The 17144-nt window shown below is 42.1% G+C and overlaps 1 protein-coding gene and 1 pseudogene across 1 annotated transcript in view; one reads left to right on the top strand and one right to left on the bottom strand.

Moving 5' to 3' along the window:
- Nucleotides 1–17144, bottom strand: part of NHS (NHS actin remodeling regulator) — a 45523-nt gene that overhangs the window by 9584 nt on the left and 18795 nt on the right.
- Nucleotides 10761–13634, top strand: LOC119524209 (annotated as a pseudogene).

Raw genomic sequence — 17144 nt, forward strand, 5'->3', positions numbered from 1 at the left:
TTCCTAGAAATAGTAAGCACAGTAGTTCAAAGTATTGTTTCAATAGACAGGCGATACAAAGGAAACAACAAAATAAGTAACAAACATGCTTTTTAGGGTAAATGGAATTAAGAGGAGAGACAAAGGTAGCCAAACTGAAGAAAAATGTGCATCTCCAATCTAGTGAAAGGTAGGCCCATGATCTGGATATCTAATTCACCACAAATTCCTATGACAAGTTTTGAGACTCTAGATGACTAGGATCAAAGGAAGAAGATGATTTAGATGCCTGTGAAAAAGTTCAGAAACCAGGTCAGAAAACCTGGAGTCAGGAGACATTCCAGAACACGTCACCTGCAGGAAAAGCCAACCACCTCGGAGAGTCCAGATTAAAACACAAGGAGTTAATTTAACTGCAGGACTACATGTGTGAAAAACATTTTTAAAACTCCATTTCATTGATGTTGTATACACACGGAGAAGTAAAAATGAGGATTTTCTTCCACCAACTCTGGTAGAAAATTCAAATGTTATTATTGGGGAAAAGATTCAAATGTGTTCTTTATCAAATTTGGAAAGGTACAACAGTCCAAGCTTATGTCTTTCAGCTTTGCAGTGCGAGGCTTTTCTTCCAGCTGTGCAGTTAGAGGTTTTTACTTCTATGTGTATGACATTTGGAAATTCTCCATCCAAATCTTTGATAAATAATTAATGTCTAACTTTTATTTCAGAATTGGGCTCCTAGCCCAGATTAGTAAAAAAGACTCCACTCCAGCATTTATTTTAGGGTTGGGTTCTTAAACCAGATTTTTAAAAGATTCTGTTTTTACCACTGAACCTAGTTTTGTCATTTTATACATTTGGAGAAGGCAGGTATTTGTATAAAATAAATATTTTTCTCCTCCTATGCAAGTACAGTTTTAATAAAATTCTGTACTAAAATCAGCATTAATTTTTTTTAATTTCTCTTCCTCACATCATGCCCTGTTGCTTCAGAGGATTTCCCAGATCATCAAATTACCACATATTGTCAAATGAGCTGTTCTCAAGTCCCCTTAAAGAGCCGATTCCAAAGCCATTTGTTCAAACTAACCCACGGCATTTGCTTACCTTGTCAGAGGTTTCTGCAAGCCCCCCAACACACCCAAGTGGATATGATTCCCCCCCTTGAGAGAAATGTGTTTGCCATGAACTTTTTAGTAAAACATTGCAACCTTCTTTCTCTCTTCAGCCTTTGTGCAGATTCCCAGCGAAGCGAATAGCTCAAATAAAGTTCGAGCACAAAAGACTTTGTTTCCTAGGTAACTTTGAAAGAGTGAAAAAAAAAGTTTGGTGCATGCAGAGAGAGAGAGAGAGAGAGCAAGAGAGAGAACAAGAGGGAGGGAGGGAGAGAACTGGAGAGAAACCCCCACCACTAGAGGCCACACTTGGTATTTAACAGTGACAGGGACAACTGGCTGCCAGAGAATCCTTTTGACCTGTTCTCTTTTTTGACTTGAGAAGCTGAACCTTTACAGCTCTGGTAAATACAGGACAGGTCGGAATTGCTTTCCTCCCAACCCCAAAGGCCAGGAGCAGCAAGCATTAGGTAAGGCCCATCTGGAACTGAGGAAAATGGAGGAAAAAGCCAACGGCATGGCTGCATAAATTATATTTTATTTCATTCAAGTTAGGAAAATATCACTCTTTAAATTGATTTAAAAGAAAAAAAACTATTAGAAACAGAGTTTGTGATAAAGTTAAAAGAGACGAGAAGGCGAATGTGTCTCCAGAGAGTGGGCTAGGGCTGTGAAGGAAGGTTCTCAGAGCCAATACCTTTCTACTCCATGGGGTCATGTGGCAACACTCAGTGGGAAAGGGCGAATGGGTGCTGTGAAACTATGAACATGAAATGCAAAAGAAGAAAAAAATTAAAAAGACATGCACACACGAACACACGGTCCACCCCGGTGAAGCCAGATTGATGATATTACTGAGTGAATGTGCTGGGGCAACTTCCTCCTCCCTCCCTCGCTCTCTTTTGGGGACAATTAAGGTAGCATATATAATATTCACCTTCAGCGATACCGGTAACATGCAACATGGCCGCCAGGGCTGATGCAAGAACAGCCTAAGCTATAATTAGCCTTCTTCAAGGAAGTAACAGTAGTTCCCGCCTAAGCAGTAGCTAGTTCGCGCCTAAACAGTAGCCGCCCATTGGCCATCCACCCCAGCAACAGTTACCACCAATCCCAGGCCCCCAGCAACAGCAACCGCCAATCCCCCTACATCTGCCTTCCACCCTAGCAACAGCAGCAGCCAATCCTAGATTGCCACCCGTCCTTACTAGCCACTCCCTCCACCCTTAGAATATATATACCCTGCCTCTTCAATAAAATTTTGCAGCTTGATCAGAAACGTGTCTTGCTGTCATTCTTCGTGTCTCTTGTCCCATACCATTCTTCCTTCGCAGGACTTGGAGCCTCCGCTGATCGTCCCGCGGGCCGGGACAGCTCTCTTCCTCCTCCCTCCCTCCCTTCTTCCCAACCTTCCGACCTGCCTTTTCAATGAATATTTTATGCAAGGTAGCAGAAATCATGGTGGAGCTTGAGTGTCTGGGTTCAAATCCTGCCTCCACCACTTATTTGCTGTGTGACAAGGGCAATTACTCACCCTCTCCAAGGTCAGTTTCCTCATCTGTAACATAGGGAAATAGCCCCTCCAGGACTGTTTTGAGGATTTAAATGAGTAAATATATGTAATGCATGTAGAAGAATCCGAGCCCATCTTAAGCTCTATGCATCAGTGACTGCTGCTATTATACTTCCCTTCTAGTTGTGCACTATCTGTGAAACTGTCTTTGCAAATCAGGATTTCTCTGTCTTTTAGACCCCAACCCTGTTTGCTAATTTGGGAAAGACTGGCTTATTTTGTTTCCTTGGAGTGATTTTATTTTCCTGTGCACTACTTAAAAGGAAATTTCTTGTGCTTAACTTCCTCCTCTGGACTTCTGAAACTTGGCCTCTTCCTCGTATTCTTAGGCTAACCATATTCAGAGACAGGGCTGATTTCTTGCAGCCACACAGGGCCCGGTGCTTGGAAAGGCCCTACTAGGCTCTGCTGAACTGTCTTGAAAGTCTTCATTGTTGAATAAGGGGTCCTGCATTTTCATTTTGCACTGGGCCTTCCAAATTCTGTGGACAGTCCTGTTTGGAGAATAATCTGGTAACCAGAATCCCCTTTCAGGATCTACTGAGAATGACATTGATATTCTTTTAAAGTCTAAGCCTTGTCAGCTTTGGATTCATTTAGATCTCTATTATAGCACTGACCCTATAGCACTGCTTTAATGCCACAAGAATTACTCCTGCATGTATTTTTCATCTATTAGACAGTGAATTCCTGGAGGTCAGGAGCCATATTTAATTTTCCTTTTGGTCTTCTTCCATAATGCCAACAAAGTGCCTTTCTTATTGTAAGAGCTCCACACAGTATTTGTTCGTTCAGCAATACCAGTTCTGTGTGTTTTAACAGTGGAAACCCAAATAAAGCCAGGGTCATGCTCAAGATCTTCGGAGGAAGCAGACACCGCAGAATCCAAGGGTGTTTACCATCCTAGCACAAATAGGTGAATAACAGGTATAGGAAACCACATCTAACTCTTGGTTCCATCAGAGACGCAGTCTTGGTGAATGCTGGGCCTCATTATTCTCAGACGGGCATTTCTTTTGGGAAGGTTCAAGGGCTAATTCTCTTCCAAGTTTCTAGGTTTTAACTGACAGAGTTGCTCATTCATTTTTTAAGCAAAGAGAAGGTCATCTCCTCAGGCCCAGTTACCTTTAATGTTGACCTTCATTGTGACAGATGGTATTGGCAGGTCTATGACTCCCTCGTTGAAAGTGCACATTCTGACAGATGTGGTGTATGCGACCCGAGTTCCAACACTAACCAGCTTCTTTCATAAGAGGCAGTAACAGATAATGATGTGGAGATATCAAGTAAGGTACCGGCATGCATAAAATAGAGAGAAAACTCATGCAAGTAGGAAAAAGAGATCCTAAATGCAAAGCCTATGTGGGAAAAGGACCTACTTCAAAACTTTGGTGCCTCGTGAAAGGATTTTCAAAAAATTACACAGTAGGAAACTTGCAGATCAGAAAACCTATCAATCATATTAATATGTTAATTTTGGTAGTTGTCTTAAATCTCCTAAATCTGTTCTCCTGTCAAATATCTTTTCCAGGAGTGGGGCATGGGGAGTGGTTTTATTTTTCATCTATTTGTGAAAACTGTCCACCCCATTAAACAAGCGTGAGGTAACAACACCTGGAAATGAGTAAGAAAGGCAAGTCTAGAGAGTTTGCTGAGACTATTCAGTTGTGGTCCCCATGATTACATCGAGGTCCCCGCAGTGGGTTTTTTCACAGTGGATGCCTCCTCAGCTCTTCAGCCTCTCTGCTGTGTCAGTCGTAGTTCCAACTTCTAGTTCATGAGGGCCAAAGCTAGGTTCTCTGGACTGTATTCTTTGGTTCCGCCACTTAGACAGAAGCACTTGAGTCCCTGTGGGTGGTCTGTAGATTTAGAGTAGTCGCATTTATAAAATTAACTTGGCCCAGAACCCATGAATCTTGAAGATGATTGTATAAAAATGTAGCTTATGAGGGGGTGATAATGTGATTGGGAAAGCCATATGAACCACACTCCCCTTTGTCTAGTTTATGGATGGATGAGTAGAAAAATAGGGGAAGGAAAAAAAAAAGGCACCCAGTGTTCTTTTTTACTTTAATTGTTCTTTTTCTCTTTAATTTTTATTCTTATTATTTTTGTGTGTGTGGTAATAAAAATGTCAAAAATTAAGTTTGGTGATGAATGCACAACTATATAATGGTACTGTAAACAATTGAATGTACACTTTGTTTTGTATGGCTGCATAGTATGTGACTATATATCAATAAAATTGAATAAAAAAATTAAATTGGGCTATGGTTTTAGTTCAGCCACGAATTAGTAACTGCCTCAGTGTAGTGTTTTTAAAGCGTTCTCTCTCCTGGGTATCTGGCTGAAGGAAGTAAAATTGTTCTGATTATCACTGATTAGGCTTTTGTATGGTGAATGCAATCATCAGTTCATAGAATTTTTTTTTTTCTAAATGGCCTAAGGATACTGCAAGAGAATGGATACTTCAGGGCCTGTCGGCATGACCCAGCATGTCACTCCTTAGAGGGTGCAGATGGAGAAGGTTAGGACAAGCTGGACGCTGACCAAACTTGTAGGAACTAAATCATTCTTTAAAGTCCCTATTCAAACGAATCTTATTGCTTATTCAGAGTAAGACTTGTAAAGGCAGGAACTGTTTCTTATTCACAACTGTATTCCTCCCCCCTCAATACTGCTCAATAAATATTTGTTGTGCTGCTCGCACTCCTGGGTGCTAGGCATAAGCAAATAAAAATCTTCTCCTAAAGAAATAACATCAAATTATCTCTGCATATGTTTTTCCATACAACATCCAAGACCAGATCAAAGATAAGACACAGGAGGAGACGAGATGGCGTGAGCAAGAAGCATCCAAAACAAATATCAGAAGCAGACCCGTAGGGACTGCTGGTTTTGGAATTATTCATCAGTGCAGGGGTGACAGAGAACCACCTTGGTTTCCCTGGGGTAGGTGTGGGGGAAGACTGTTAGATGAGCACTCAGTCATTCATTCAAGAGCATTTCTCTGAAAAGGGCAGAAATCAGCCCCGGTGGAAACAAATGGTCAGATTAAAAAGGATTCCTCCCTGGTGGGCATATGGTTGTTTGCCAGACAATTCTTTCAACTTTTCTGTATTTTTGAAATTGTTCATAACAAGATGTTGGGGAAAAAAAAGCAAGAGTAAAAGGCCCAGTCTGGCCCTCCAACCACCAGTTTTGAGAGGCTTCAGACTCCAAGTTGCACCAGTATAGAATCAGCCACTACCAGTCATGCCCCATCTTGGCCCTGACAAAAAGATGCTTCTTTGACACCTTCACCCCATTTCCTGTTGGTCCCATAAGTAATACCCTCAAATCCTTTTCTGTAGCTTCCCATGAGACTGCCTCAACAAAAGCTATAGTCCTATTTATGACCAGTGTTCAGAATAAGAAATAACAGGATAGTCAATAGTGAAAAGAATATTTTTCAAGCCCCAATCTTTCTTCAAGTCTACATATGAGAAAAGTTCGTTTCCCTGCTTTTGTGGCTCCAAACCAGCATTTCTCCAAAGATCTCAAGATTTCCCCCAATCTTTCTCTTATTGCCAAAAGAAAAAAATATCACTTTCTTTTAGGTTTTATTTTATATGCCGATTGGGGGCTCATTTTGCTTCAAAACTTTCCAAAAGACATCTGTCAGAATGTTGTGCGTATTCCAGCAGGAAATGTTTTTAAAAATTGGCTTTGGTTTGTGATCTAATGGATACCACATGGCATTTATAACAATGGACTTTCGGAGCTGATTTTTGTACTATCTTGTGGTCTTAAATGTGAGAAATACTTGAAACTGGGTGTTGTATTGCATTTGAACACAGGAATAAAATCTGAGAGTGAAAATGTCCATTGCAAGCCACACTGAGTTCCTAGTCCCATGACCTGGCCTCTTATTCTCACCCTACCATGGGGCTTCTTTGTCCTTAGACCAAGTCCCTTCATTTCTACACCTACCCTGGCCTGTCAGTGAGATGGAAGGGACCTGGTCTGCCTCAGGTTTTCTTCATACGAGTGGGTGTACCTGTTAGACGTGTGTGAATGCTTTGGTCTTCATGAGAGGAAGCTAGCAATGCCTTCTTCACTTATCACTCTTGCCATTACAATTACATAGCACTTTGATTTCCTTGCGACTGCCCCCAAATCTCCCACTAGCTGGCACTGTGCTCTTATCATACAGACATGTTTAATAACCTCATTTTTATTTCATACTGTGCTTCCCCCTTCCCCTCCCTTCAACTCCGCCATTTACTAAGGTGAACAGGGTATGAAAACAAAATGATAAGTTCTATTTCCAAAACCCTTCTGTCCTTTCTGGATTTGTCCTTTGGCACCACCCTCCCCCAGGCATTCAGGGTCTTCATGCTTCTTTGAGGGGCCAAAAGCAGCACCCCTGCCTGGCATGCCCTCTTTCCCCCAAGTGCCCAAACTCTTCCTGCCCTCCTCTTAAACTCCCCCATCACACTGCATCCCCAGCCAGCTGTGAAGCGAGAAGGACACCACAAATTCATATCATTAAGGAATCTGGAACTTCTAGTGCCAAGCCCAAAGGAATCAATCTCTATAGCAAAATTCTGGACAGTGGTGGCAGGCTGGAGAGGGAGATATCTGGGAACAGGTGCCTAAGGGGTTCTTCTTTTAACTATTCTGTGCATTAATATCTACTTAAAACACCAAAAAATGCGTAAACAGTCAGGACTGGGGAAAAAATCCCTTATTATTGATAAGTCTGCTTTTCCAAATCATACCTTTATTTTTCTTCCTGGACAGATACAGCCACTACCACTTCCTCAATTCTCTTTTGGGGGCATTTTACAAAAGAAAATATGCAAAAGGCCAATAAGCATACACAAAGGCAGTTGACATCATTACTTTTTAGGAAAATCCAAATGAAAACTACAATGACATACTACTACTTTATGCTAAAGGGACTAAAATTTAAAAGGTTGGTAATACCTAGTGTTGGCAAAGATGTAGAGCAACCGGAACGCTCATAAATTGCTGGTGGGAGTGTAAAATGGTGCAGCCTCTTTGGAAACTGTTTGGCAGTTTCTAATAAACTGCCCCTTTAATTTCCTCCTAGGTATATGGAAGTAAGAAAAATGCACAGGTCCACAAAAAGGCTTGTGCATAAATATTGATGGCAGTTTTATTCATAAACAAAAGCAATAAAACCCAGCAACTCCAAAATAGCAACAGGCAACCAAACAACTAGAAACAACCCAAATGTCCCATCAACAGAGGAATAAATAAACAAATTTTGGAATACTGTAACCATACAGTGGAATACTACACGGTAATAAAAAAGAATATGCTATAGAGACACACAATATAGACTTCAAGAGAGTATACGGAGCAAAAGAAGCCAGACACAAAACAGTGCATGCTCGTTCACTTTGGAATCCCATCCTGTTGGTGAATGTTTTGGGTTTGAGACCTACACCTAATGAGCAAAGCTGTAGTGACAATAGTAATGGTGCACTTTTCACCCAGAGAGATGCTTTTTGAAAGGGAGCATGGACCCACAGAGAATATGTCTGTCCTTCTGATCTTGGCTAGAGTTCAGCAAAAATTCTCAGGTGATGGAATGTGAAATAATTTCTGTATTTTAAAGTTCAAGAACACTTTTTGCTTAATCACATTCTATTAATGAAGCATTTTAAGTGTGCAGAGCATTAATGAAGTTATATATTGAGGCCTTTGTGGCAAGTAGACTTCCCATAAATGGTAAAAGAGGGGTACAGGGAGCCCAGGATGGAGAGTACTTCCTGCTGGCCGGTCAGCTTGGGCATTTATTCATGGGAATTGCTCTGTATTGTCAAGAAGAACACCAAACAGGCCCACTGGACCATGATGGCCATGACGTTGATGCCAGTGAGGAGCTTATTCATCCCCAGCAGTCAGCTTGGCTAATTAGTGGAGCCACTGCCAAGGACCACTCAGTTCCATCAGTCCTCAAAGGTTGCTAGCACCAAATAAAAGACAAGTGTGGGGAAAAGGCAGGCTGGGCCTTGAAGTGCAGGGAAGAAAGAGTCTTTGAACTGCAACAAACAGCACAAATATCCTCCTCTGAATCAGAGGAGCTGGCAGTGTGAGTCAACAGACTAGCCCAGAGATGGGGGAGAATTTCTCCATGGCCCTCCAGGCCTTGCCCTCAGCTGGGGGGCCTAAGGCCTGTGGTAACTGAGGAGAAGTTGCACTTTCAGTTGCTCTCCAGGTTCAGTTTTTCACTGGGAACTCAGGCCAGGTGTGACAAAAGCCCAGTGGGGTCATATTTGACCTTACTGCAGCAAATTTTTTAAAAATGAAAAAGAGATAAGACCTTTTCACACACAAGCCATACACATTCTGCTTTTCCCTTTTCTGTTTTTTTTTAATTGACTTTTTTTTTAGTCCTGTCTATGAATTTTATGTCATGCATAGACCCATGTCACCTCTACCACAATCAGGATATAGAACAGTTCTATTACCCCCCAAACTTCCTCTTGCTGGCCCTATGTAGTCACAGCCCCCCCACCCCCACCCCCGCCACTCTTGACTGGCAACCACTGCTCTCTTCTCCATCACTATCATTTTGTCTTTTCGAGAATGTCATGTAAATGAAATCATGCAGTATGAAACCTTTTGAGACTTGTTTCTTTCACTCAGCATAGTGCCTTTGAGATTCATCCAAGTTGCGTGTATCAGTAGTTTGTTCCTTTAGGTTGTGAGTTGTATTCCATTGCCTGCCTATATTTTGAACAGTGAAAACATCTCAGGCTACTTCCTGTTCCTCAGTCCAATCAGAAAAGTATGAACCATTGTGATGGTCTGTGGACGTCAGGATGCTAATGATGTCTGAAAACATTCTCTAATGATGTGTACAGACAAGTAATTTTATAGGCTGTTCCACAGCCAGGCTAACATTTAAAAAAGGAAGAAGGAAAGAATTTCCAAACTGACATCAGCAACAAGGAAACTTTATTTCTCACAGTGTTTAATGTAAGCCAGATTCCTTGGCTAATGCTTTCATTGGTTTTTGTGCTAGTTATTAAGCTATGGTCTCTCAGTTCCCAACCTCTTCTTCTACGCTCTGATGCTGGGACTCTGAAAACAACATTTCTCATTTGCCAGCTGCTCCCTCTCTTAGGTCCTGCCAGTGAGGGTGCAAGAGGGAGCCCCAAAGGCTGCAAGAGAAAGAAGGGACTGATTTCTCCCTCACTGCTCCTGTTAGCCTCATCCCAACATCGGTTCCTCATGCCAGTTGCATGATTGGTTTCAGCTATCATCTGTCCATACCCCTAGAACCAGCCTCCTTATTCCCCCTGAGAGGTACCAGTCAGTTCCAGCCACCCAGGGCCCCCTTCTCAAAGATCTCTGTGTGGTCCTTGTTTTGTGCTCCTGATGTAACAGAGGTCTCTGTCCCAGATCTGCAGGGACTCTCTTCTGAGCTCCTGGGACACCAGCACCAGCCAGGCGGGGACCCCTCTTTGGAGTTCTGGGTTTGAATACCCCAGGGCCACTCCTCCAAGCTTCCAGGTTCTGATAACCCCACCTTCTTCCTTTTGTTCCACCAGCACTAGGAGTGTTAGCTGCTTTCTGGAGTTACTAATTCTATGTCACCTCAGTTTCACATTTTACCTTTTCAGTCTTACAATAACTTCCCTATATTCTCTCTGTTATCATAACTGGGATGGTTTCTGTTTTCCTTACTGGACCCTGACAAAGTACATGGTGCCAGGGGTGCTGTTTCTCTTTCAACCTCTGGCTTACTGTGTCTAAGGCATCTAAAGTATTTGCTACCTCCTGTTCCTCAGTCCAATCAGAAAAGTATGAACCAGTGTGATGGTCTGTAGATGTCAAGATGCTAAAAATCTCTGCAGCTTATGTTATGGTAGAAGCAGGAGAGCCGATGTGCCTCACAAGCAAACTGCCTCTGGTGATCCTGAAAACAGGTATAGGGGAAAAAAAGTATTTGCGGTGGTCAATAGTTGTGCCATTCTACATGCCAGGTGCTGTGTTGATTTGGTCCAATAAAAATGCCACATCAGAAGTGCAGCCACAATTAGTCACCAGCTACTTAACTTTATGATAACATGGCAACCAGTTTCCAAGATCTGTCTTACTTCTGCAAAGACCAAACCGGTGAGTTAAATGGGGCGTGCACAAGGTATCCCCACTCCTGCAGTCTTCTATTTGGAACTAAAATCAGGCTCTCTTCTCCCTATGACACAAAGAACCTCTAGAAATTGAGGAAATTATTGCTGTACACATAGTGCCTGATAGCTTCAGAAAGCACAGCTCTTTCTGATCATGTTATTTCCATGCTCAAAACCTTTCAAGAGTATCCTCTACCTGTGGAATGAATTCACACTCAAACTTTGTGGTCTGACATTCAAGATCCTTCAAGAGCTGGTCTACTAAAGCATTACAGTCAGCACCCTCCATTCACACATCCCATGTACCAACCAAACCAAATTATTTGGATTCGCGTCTAAGCATTCCATTTTCTCCTGGCTCCGTGGGCTTGCTCTCATGGTTTCCTCAGTCTGTAATCCTTTTCCTCCACATGTTCATATCAAAATCCCTCCCCATCCTTCAAGGGCTTCTCAATGCTACCTTTCTTCTAAGTTTACTCCTACCACCCCACCCCACTCTAACACCTCACACTAGTCAGGTATTAATACCTGATACTGACTACCAAAAAATTTCCTCTACTATTTATCTACTCTGTATTGCAAGATCCTGTCTCACAATTTTTGCATCCCTTTGCTATTTATTAGTAGTAGGTGCTCAGTTAATTTTGTTTCACAATGAAGGAATAAATGATAGGCAACAACAGGAAAGAGGGTATTCCAAGGGGTCATATTATTTCAGGAGTTCAGAACATCTTCTAGAGAAGCATGAGTAGTTTGGTTTCGCTGAGGTCTAGGGTCTGAGCAAGGGATTTATGGGAAATACATCTGGAAAGGTAAGTTAGGATCAGATTGTAGAGAGTTTGAAGAGCCACACTTAAATATGATTTGAACTTATTTCTTTAGGCAGGATGGAGTAATTGAAGGTGCAAACGATAAGAGACAAAGGGAAGCACCTAAACTGAAGCAAGAGAGACTTGATTTGGATGGACAGACCCATTTGTAGACAGAAGCGCACAAAACAACGAAGTATTTCTGAGGGAGGTTGCAAAACCGTGAAGATCTTTTATAAAAATAAAATAGACTTTTCCAGGATAGAGTGGGTATGTTTCATTCTTTTCTAGCAAAGGAAGGGCTTGGTCATTGTTTCTTGATCCCAACTCTATTGTCCAACAGTAGAATATAAAAAATCTTTAACACAAACCCATGTAGAAAGGGAAGGAGGGAGAGGATGGATAAGAGATAAGTGAGCTGGGGATGGGAGAGAGAGTGGGGCAGTGACATGGTCTTTATCCCAGGGCTACTTGAGTGCTATTGAAATGCCCCTCCTTCCAGCGCCAGCCTTCCATCCTCTCTCCTGGCTCAGCGCTTCATTCTCAGTCTTCTAATTCCTCGATAAGCTAGTTTTGTTTTTCTCAGGAGCTACCTTCTCGTAAGACCCATCTTTTCCTTCTTGATAGAAAATGGAAGAGGGTGTTATAATCCATCATCATCATTGTTTATTTTATTGCTCAAGCCATCCCAGATTTGGCCATGGTGGGGGGGGGCTCCTGCAAGTTGGCCCCCTTGTCCTCTCAACATGCCCCCTACTATTTTTGAGCACTTCCTTACTTTCTGGCACCACAAGATATTCCAGGATCAGCATGTATTTTCCCTGCCCCAGCCCTGGAATAAACTATTTCTCTAAGGAGTCCAGGTTCCTTTCATTAGAGAATGGTATTTAGAAAGATGATGTGGGCACTGGATGTGTTCAATATTGCTAGAGTATCATTGCTTCTAAAGCTCTCTCAGTTGACAAAGCTAGGAAATATATGTTTGCATATACACACATGCATATACAGACACCTTTATTTATTATATATATATCCAGCTGCATGTATAAATGTGTATGTATGTGAATAGATATATATGAATTTGTACTGGTACCTTGGATAAAATCCAACACCAGAGAGTTCATTCTAGACTTCTTCCTTTCCTTATTTGTGATTCCTTCTCCCAATGAGAAACTGGCTCTCATTATCCACAATATATTTATTTATTCACTCAGTCTTAGTATACACAGAGTAGTTGCAGAATTGCTACATCATCCCCCCACCCCCACCCCACGAAAAGAAAATTTACTAACTGGAGCACAGTATTTGTGTACAGTTCTTTTCATCCTTAGCTTTATGGTCAAAATACAGCTTTCCACCCTCCCAATGCTGCTGCTTCAGGTGTTGCTGCTCCTGGAGAAGCTGTTAGCTTAGGATGGGGGTTCCAGGCTTCCACATTACTATGAGACGAAGTGCTCGAGGAGATCAAGATGGAGACTGTCTTTTCCCACAATCAGATCATCAGACTGTACAGCCAGTTCACTAGCTTGGACAAAAAAGGGAATGGGACTCTCAGCTGGGAATATTTCCAGCAGATTCCAGAACCTGTCATCAACCATTGGGGGACAGGATCATCAGTGCCTTCTTTCCAGAGGGAGAATACCTGGTAAACTTCCATGGATTCATAAGAACTTTGGCTCATTTCTGACCCATTGGCAATAGTGAGAAGAGCAAAGAGGTGAATGGACCTGAACCACTCAACAGCCAAAAGAGCAATTTGTACTTTGCGTTTCAACTCTGTGATTTGGATAAAGATGACAAGATCTCCCACGATGAGCTGTTACAAGTGCTACGCATGATGGTTGGAGTGAACATCTTGGATGAGCAGCTGGGCAACATCACAGACATAGCCATCCAGGAGGCTGATCTGAATGGGGACAGCACCATATCTTTCACCGAGTTTGTTAAGGTTTTGGAGAAGGTCGATGTAGAACAGAAAATGAGCATACAATTTCTTGACTAAAGGACCGAGACCAAACTGTTCCTTGCTTTCTAGTATTGAAGAACTGGAACTTCAAGTCCTCTTGTCCATCTGCCCCACCTCCAGCCCATCATCCCCCTGCTCTTGGAGCACTGCTGCTGATACATATGCTCTTATGGTCTGTCAACACAAACCTGCCTTTGGTGTAATGTAAACAGGGCATTAGAGAATGGCACATCTGGTCTATTTCCTTTTGACATCCATTCACTGGTTCTCTGTTTATAAATATCATCTTCCCCTGTTATGCTGTTGAATGCCACTTGTCCACCCCATCTGAGACAGCGAGAGGGGGATTTATGCCAGGACCCAGACAGCCAAGTGCTTTCTCTGGATGTAGACTGGAGCCATGTTGCCTTTCCTCCAGCTAGGCTTCGGTGTGCCCATTTGGCCTTTCTCATATGGCCTTGGTGTCCTCCTTCTCTGTCACCCAACACACCATTCCCTTGGGCTTTCAGTCTCCTTGCTTGGTATTAAGCCTCCAGGTCCCCTCTGATCTATCTCAAGCTATGCCTGTTAAATAGATTTCCAACCTGGCAAGATAGTTTGGTGGTCTGGCAGTTTACCTGCCCTCAGTCTTAAATGGGTCTTAGGTTGTTGCCTCTCCAAGGGCCTTTCAGTAACCAACACGTCTCTTAGAAGAATGTGACTGTCTCTTGGTCCCCTGCCCCCTCTGTTCTGTCAGCAAAGGGCTGCTAGGTGAAGTGTTCTTCTTGAAATGTGCAGTGCCAAGTCTTCCAAGTGGCTTGTCCAGTTTACTCTACCTCTGGCCTCTGATCCCCAACACACGTACCTAAGTAGCTACCTTGTGAGCCCAGCATTGGCTCTTGGAAAATGACCATATGCCTGGGGCTTTGCTTAGTTTGGGGCCGCCATCACCACCAGAATGACCGCTCTGACAATGTGCTTGGGGACTTTCTCATGGCTTTCTTGAACAAGGAAGCCAAGTACCTTGTATAGCCTCCTGAGTTCACCTTTCTGCAAAATGGTTTATTCCTTGGTGTTACGTGCACTGGAATGGTTTTCACTTCATATTTCCAAGTAGAAAGATAAGTGTTGAGAGACTTAAAGATCATCCTCAGTGTCTTGAAGTTTTGCACAGAATTCTCCAGGAATTTTACACTAAGTGGATGATTATGCTGGAAGCCACACTCAGCAACCAGTACAGTTCCAGAGCATTGAATGGATTCTAATATTAGCTGCCTGGTTCTACTGGCTTCCTAGCTCCTGGTGTGCTCCTGGTGTGCATTGGCCGCATAACTTGAGGTGGTGGTATAGACGTCTGAGCAAGCTTCTCTGCCAAAGACAACTTAGTTTAGGCCATATTGCAGCAGTCTGTTGTCAGCCTGATGTCTGTCTGTATGAGTTTATTCATTACCATATCTGCCCTTGGCTGACTTTCTCTGACTCATTGCTTGCTGGCCTTGTTTAGGAAGGCACCCAATTCTCTTAGGAAGGAAATTGCTGCAGAATAGCATTGTAGAGGGAGGGGGAACAGAGGCGTGGCCAGGCAGGATGGTGCAAGTATAAATGAGTGATGCGTTCTTCATGAAGTATCAGTCTGCCTTTGTGATCAAGTGATGTAACATAGGAATTGTATTAAAAGGGAAGCATTGTCTGATGCTGATCTGCTAAAGGAGTACTTCAGAGGCTCCCTGACTTACATATTTAAAGTTCAAAGTTTATGGCTTTTCCCCCTTTTCAGTGTATAACAAACTGTTTTAATTCATGGTTGTACCTGATTGTATCATTAAAATTATATTATTTGATCCATCAATAAATCCTTGTGGTTAAAACAAAAATACTGTTTTCCAAAATTACTGAAGGTAGCTATTTTCTTCCCCACCTCCTTCAGTGTAGTTTTATTATTCCTGTGTGATATAGTTTGGTTCATCCGTTGCTGTTGGTTTTCCACTTGGGGATCTCCTCACATTCTGGTTGATTTAAATGATTTATTTACCTTGGGGATATGTGAACCATTACCTTGGTTCTAAGAGTCAGAGCTACACAAAAAGGTATCCTCTGAGAAGTGTCACTCCCCTCGACCCTACCGCCCCTGCCCATTCCCCCATTCTTCCCATCCGCAGGTAACCAATCTTAGTTTCTGGTTTAGCCTTCCTCTACAGTCAGTTTTGCTATAACGCTTGGTTTGGAAGTGCAAATATTTGTTCCAACGTGATTGATGTATTGGAGAGCAGTTTAAGTATAATGTGAATTTCATGTTTCCTTGTGCGCAATTTCATATGTGAGAAGCACTTGGTAAAGTCAGAAAACTGTGCCCGGCTGCACTGAGCTGTGTTGGAACACCCAAAACCTGCACACCTCAGACAATTACCAGCCACCTCAGCCCACTTCATGTTAGGAGCCACACCTGTCCACACCTGGGGGTACAGCTTTCCTATTGAATTCACATGGCCCCCTCTACCCCTTCACAATAACTTAATTACCCTCTCAATGCCACTTCCACAAGCAAACTTCAGTTCTTTTTTCAAGGGAAAGTGCCATGTTTATTGTAGTATTTACAAATTTCTTAACCATTTAACATGGGTAAAACTGTACTATGTTTTTTATTAGGTTCCTATCTTTTTTTTTTTAATGTCTCATGGAAGAAGTTTTTGAGGGTTGTACCCTAAACTCACTTTCTCCATAAGCCCTTTGATTTTTACTGTGCAATTTTGCATATTGAGGAGATTTCTTGCAGATGCATCTGTTGCATTATAGCAGAATTGACTGCATTTCTTTTACACAAATAAGCCAATACCTGTGCAATTTCTTATATACCTTCTTTCTAACGTGATAGGTGGCATACTATAGACACTCTTTTGGGCTTTGCTTTTTCACTTAGAGTATGTCCTGGAAATCACTACTTATCAGTTTATAGAGATTTTTCTTATTCTTATTCTTATTAATTTTTGTTACAGATGAATACTACTCCATTGTGTGGATGCCCTGTAGCTTACTCAATCACTCTTCTATGTGTAGGCATTTTGTTTCTTCCCAGTATCTTGTCATTGCAAGTGATGCTGCAATGAGTATCCTTGTGCAAATGTATTTTGTAATATTGGAGATATACCTTTAGTGGGATTGCTGAGTCAAAAGGTAAGTGCACATGTGGTTTTGTTAGATATTGCCAAATTCCCCTCCAGATGGGTCGGGCTAAGTTGGCATTTCCACCAACAGTGTATGATAAGGCCTGTTTCCCCAGTTTTCCCAACAGATATGCTGTCATATTGTTTAATTTTTTGCCAGTCTCAAAGGTGATTAATGGAATCTCATCTTTGTTTGCATTTCTCTTATGATGAGTGAATTTGAACATTTTTTCTTAAGTTTGAGAAACATCTGTATATTATATTTTCTGAATTGCCTGTTCCTGTCTTTTTACCATTGTCCTATCAGGTGTTTGCTCTTTCATCCCTCAATTTTTCAGAGGTCTTCATCCATTAGAGATATTAGCCCCTTTTCTATACAATATGTTGCACATATTTTCTCCCGGAA

The sequence above is a fragment of the Choloepus didactylus genome, chromosome Y (genome assembly GCF_015220235.1).
Source record: "Choloepus didactylus isolate mChoDid1 chromosome Y, mChoDid1.pri, whole genome shotgun sequence".
Taxonomy (NCBI): domain Eukaryota; kingdom Metazoa; phylum Chordata; class Mammalia; order Pilosa; family Megalonychidae; genus Choloepus; species Choloepus didactylus.